Consider the following 5,500-nt stretch of genomic DNA (forward strand, 5'->3'; position numbering starts at 1 on the left):
GTCTATTCTTAGGTAAATACCAGACTATATTGATTAGAATAGCTTTTATTAAGTCTTAAAATTGAGTAGCATAAACCCTTCAAATTTCTTTTTCAATGTTTTGCTACCCTAGACACTTTGAATTTCTATGTGAATTTTATAGGTACTTTGCCAATTTCTATTGAAAAATTTGATAGGATTTCCATTGGGATTACATTGAACAAATATACGCCAATTTGGGGCGAATTGACATTCTAATATTAGGTGTGTGAATTTAAGTATTTAGATCCATTATTTAGATCTGCTTATTTATCTCAGCAGTGCTTTAAGCTTTTCAGTACACAGGTATTTTGTGTTTATGCCACTGTAAGATAGTATTTTAAAATTTCAAGTTCTATTTCTTCATTGTTACAGATAGAGACAAAAGACAGCCAAATTCTGCCCTGCTCATTGTACACAAGGAGCTTGCTTAAACATGCCCAAGGTCAAAAATTCTGTCCCTTAACACACGCACAGTAAGGGAAATAAATCAGTGTGGAGTGGCTCGCCTGTGCACTGGGAGAATGGGGTAGAGTCACCAGGAATTCTTGCCTCATGGGGGTGTGGCAGGGTAGGGGTACTTTGATACATTGGCCTCTTCAGCCTGTGTGGTGGCCTGGTATTCAATCTGTGAGCTAGGAACACACAGCTTGACCCCCTTTTCTTTCGCAGAGAGCTTTTTAAAAATACATTCCACTTTCCTCACTTTTCACTGTTTCTGTGTGCCTAATTTTTCCTGGTTGTTAGACAAGAACCCCGATTTTAGCTGAACTAAGGAGCGAAAATCCTGATCATTACTATATAGAAATGCAATTAAATTTTGTCCCTTCCAGAGGCCGAGGTGGGAGGATCATGAGGTCAGGAGATTGAGACCATTCTGGATAATACAGTGAAACCCTGTCTCTACTAAAAATACAAAAAATTAGCCATGCGTGGTAGCATGTGGTGGCACATGCTTGTAATTTCAGCTACTCAGGAGGTCAAGGCGGGAGAATCGCTTGAACCTGGCAGGCAGAGGTTGCAGTGAACCGAGATCACGCCACTGCATTCCAGCCTGGGCGACAGAGCGAGACTCTGTCTCAAAAAAAGAAAAAAAAAAAGTAAATAAGTAATAAAATAAAATTTGTCCCATGCTTGTTGTTCCACTATTAATTTCAGTCTTTTTGATGATTTTCATTGATAGTTTCTATTGCCATGTCTACAAGTTCATTAATCTTTTATTCTGCAGCCTAATCTGCTATTAATCCTATTCAGTGTATTTTTCATCTTAGATTTTTTTTTTTTTAAATCTCTGGAAATTCAACTTTGGCCTTCTTTATATTTTCCACATCTCTCCACAATAACCTTTCTCTACATTCTTGGACATATGGAATATAGCTACAATTTATTTTCATGTCTTCATCTATATTTCTATTATCTGTACCACTTCTGAGTCATGTTTCTATTGACTTTGTCATAATTATATGTCACATTTTTCTGATTCCTTCCATGTCTGAAAATTTTTCTTGGATACCAGACATTATGCATTTTTACCTTTTTGAGTGCTAGATATTTTTGTACTCCTATAAATACTCAAGTTTTATCCTGGGCAGCAGTTAATTAACTGGAAACAGTCTGACCCTTTTATGCTTTTAAGCTTTGTTATATAAACACTAGCACTGAACTTAGTCTAGGTAATATTAACCCATGACTAAAGCAACATACTTCAGACAGTCTACCAATAGTCCGAGTTATGACATATCCCAATATCAGAAACTGCTTCCCGGTTTGTATACATCATGGAGATGATCCCTTAAATACATTCAATCATTTCGAGTGATATTCTCCTGACCGAGCCCAAGTCCTATACTTGCACATGCTGATTAGTGCTACGCTGAAGACATGAAAGGGACCCTTTGCAGATCTCTGGAGTTCAATGTGTCACTCTCTCCTCTCCAGAACTCTGCCTTTGGTCTCACAGACTCTCAGTTCTATTGGAGGGACTGCTGAACCATCACTGGTTTCTTCTCCTTGTACTATAGCCTGGAAACTTGTCTCCATGCAGTAAACAGCAGTGATTGTAGGATTCACCTCATTTGTTTCCCATCTTTTAGTAGCCATTGTCCACCATTGCCTGGTGACCAGTGACATGGGAGCCACTGTTTCATATATCGTGTTTTAGTTGTTTCAGAGAGGAGTGTTGTGATAGGCAAAATTCTAAGATGGTGGCCTCTGTGGGATTCCCAGACTCTGGGGCACATACGTCTTTTCCCACTTATGCAATTAAACACTGATCTAAGTACTACTGTGATGGGATTTTGCAGATATAATAAAAACCCCAAATCAATTGACCTTAATAGGAAGACTGTCTGGATGGAACTGACCTAATCACATAAATCTTTTGAAAGCAAAGCCTTTTCTTCAGCTGATTGCAGAAGAGGAGTTCAGAGAAGTTCAGTACGCTATTGCTTACTTTAGAGATGGAGGAGGTCACATGGCAAGGAATGTTGATGGGCTTGATGAGCTGAGAGTAGTTCTGAACCCACAGCTCTCAATAAAACAGAAACCTCAGTCTTACAGTGGCAACGTGATGAATTCTGCTAAGGGTAGGTGAGCTTGGAGAAGAGGGCCCTTTATCCCCCAAAGAAAGCTGAAGACCTAGAAATACTTCCATTTCAGCCCAGTGAGACACTAAATAGAGAATGTAGTCATGCTATGTTCATATTTCTGACTTATATAACTGTGAGATAATAAATTTTTGTTTTCAGCCACTAATTTGTGGCAAATTTTATGCAGGTATAGAAAACTAATATAAGAGTAAGTCCCATTCCTGTTTTTCCATCTTTATCAAGTAGAATTTACTCATTTTTAAAAAAACACATTTTGCTATCTGTAGGTAAGACTACTTCTGGCTTATGAGAGGGTCTTGGCTGGGCATGGTGGCTCACATCTGTAATCCCAGCACTTTGGGAGGCTTGAGGTAGCAGGATCACTTAAGCCCAGGTGTTTGAGGCCAGCCCTGACAACATAGCAAGACGCTGTCTCTACAGAAATTAAAAATATTAGCCAAGCTTGGTGGTGCGTGCCTGTAGTCACAGCTAATTGAGAGGCTGAAGTGGGAAGATTGCTTGACTCCAGGAATTCAGGATTGCAGTGAGCCTTGATCACACCACTGCACCCAACCTGGGTGACAGTGAGGACTTGTCTCAAAAAAAAAAAAGCTCTTTATATGACTCGGGAAAAATGACTTTTAAAAGGATTTGTCATGTGTATTTGTTTTCTGTGACTACTGTAACAAATTGCCACAAACTAGGTAGCTGAAAATAACAGATATTTATTCTACAATAGTTCTAAAGACTAGACATCTCAAATCAAGGTGTCTGCAGGGAGTTTCTGGTGAATGTCACCATTAGTGTCCTTGGCCTGTAACCACTTCACTCCAATCTCTGCCTCCATCTTCACATCACCTTCTCCTCTGTGTGTGTGTTTCTTCTCTTCTTTCTATGTTAAATCTCTCCTGTCTTTTTCTTATGAGGATACTTGTCATTGGGTCTAGGGTGTAACAGTATAATCCAGGATTATCTCATCATCTGAAGGTCCATAACATAGTATCTGCAATGTCCCTCTTTCCAAATAAAGTAATATTCACAAGTACCGGGAATTAGGAGGCATACTATCTTTTGGGGAGGCTGCCATGCAACCCATTTCTTCATATAATTATCACAATAAATGCTCATTTCTCTGTTATTAATACTTTAGTTTTGGGGCTTAAAAATATTAATTGAAGTGTTGGAACATATATGTAAGCACAAAGTGGTCACTGTTTATCAACAATTGTTTCCTCATACTTTGGGCTGTGGGAACCCATGGAAAGGGAATATGAGTGTTTTAAATACCATATGAGTGAAACATTAGGGTAGAAATGCACTAAGGATAATAGCATATGTTTTCTAATTAAGAAAATCAGAGAATTTATACGCTGAAAGATCTGGAAATTCCCTCATCTCTTAAATCAGGTAAAGCATGAAAAGCATAAAGCTATAATGTGGTAAGCCAGGTGGTAGCACTACTGCTGTGAGAATCTTCTGATTTTCCCAAATGTAACCTGCTATATAATGAATCCCTAAAAGAAATAACCAAGGATATCAAGTATGGCCTAGTTGCTAAATTCAGGTGAAAATAAGGAATCTGGTATACCATGGAGGCCTGTACATAGAAACTCTCTATTCCTAGAAATGATAGCTTGAAGGGAAGGAAAAAAGAAAAACCTCTAAAGTATTTCTTATTTTGACAGGTATCCTTCTAAAATAGGCTTTTAAAAAAGAGGCAGGAAGTCAAGAGTTCTTAATCTTATCAAACACATTAGAAATGACATTAGAAATTCTAGTAATTGATAAAATCTGTAATCCTTTTAACCCAGGTCTTGAATCCAAGTTGGCAAAATATATATAGTACAATTCTACTTATGAAAAAATATTCTTATAAGACTAAATACATGAGTAGAAGAAAAAATATCTGTAGGTGTTAACAATAAACTTTAAATTCTTCTTTGTACTCTACTCCCCTCACCTCCCAAATTTAGTACCTTATTCATGGATTTTTTCCATCAAAAAAAAAATTGTTACTTTCATATAAAAAATTTTGTAGCTATGTGGGGCGTTGGCTATATAAAAAATATTTGGGAAGCAAAAGAATATTTAAAAGACTGTTGTGATTGTTTAGTCCTGAGAGGACCTGAAGTTGAACTATAGTAGCAGTGGAAAGGATGAGGAGGGCAGGATCCAAGAGATGGGCATAACAGGATATTGTGACCAACTGGAATTGGGAATGAAAGAGAAGATGGAGGTAAACATGAAGCCAATACTCAAGTGTGGACACAAGAATGTCTCATGGAATTATTAGCAAAAAAAAAAAAGATAACAAAGATGTACGTATTGTTAAATGATGATGAGTTCTGCTCTGGGGTGTCTAGTTTTAGGAACTTTGGAACTCCTTTTTATTTGGTTATTACCACTGACTTTGACTGGTTTTCACTGGCCAGGCACCATGTTAAACTCCCTATGTGGTTTCTCTTTTTTAATCTTCACAACTGCAGTGGAAAATAAGTATTCTTGTTCCCATTTTATAAGTGAGGAATCCAAACTCAGAGGTTAATTAGAGAAGGCAAGACTCCTGGGAACAAGAACCTGTCTTAAGACTGTACAAACACCTCATGGCCACTGGGAGTAGGGCCAAAAAAATGTAGGTATTCAATCAGAGGATAGCCCTGGGACAACCCAATTTTTCTCACTCATTTATTTTACTAAAGATTTTAGGGGGACTGAAAGTGTCCATTATCTGAAATGTTGAGCTCACAAAATAATAGTACCTATTATAAATCCAAATGGTGAAAGGTCTCAGTCTGTGAGCCAGCCTTATAACATGCTTAGATGAATGACATAATGAGACTGCCATTGTAGGAAAAGAAAAATGGCTTTACAGCCAGAGCTGCTCTGCTCCAGTC

Source organism: Mandrillus leucophaeus, unplaced genomic scaffold (assembly GCF_000951045.1).
Source record: "Mandrillus leucophaeus isolate KB7577 unplaced genomic scaffold, Mleu.le_1.0 Scaffold877, whole genome shotgun sequence".
NCBI classification, from domain to species: Eukaryota; Metazoa; Chordata; class Mammalia; order Primates; family Cercopithecidae; genus Mandrillus; species Mandrillus leucophaeus.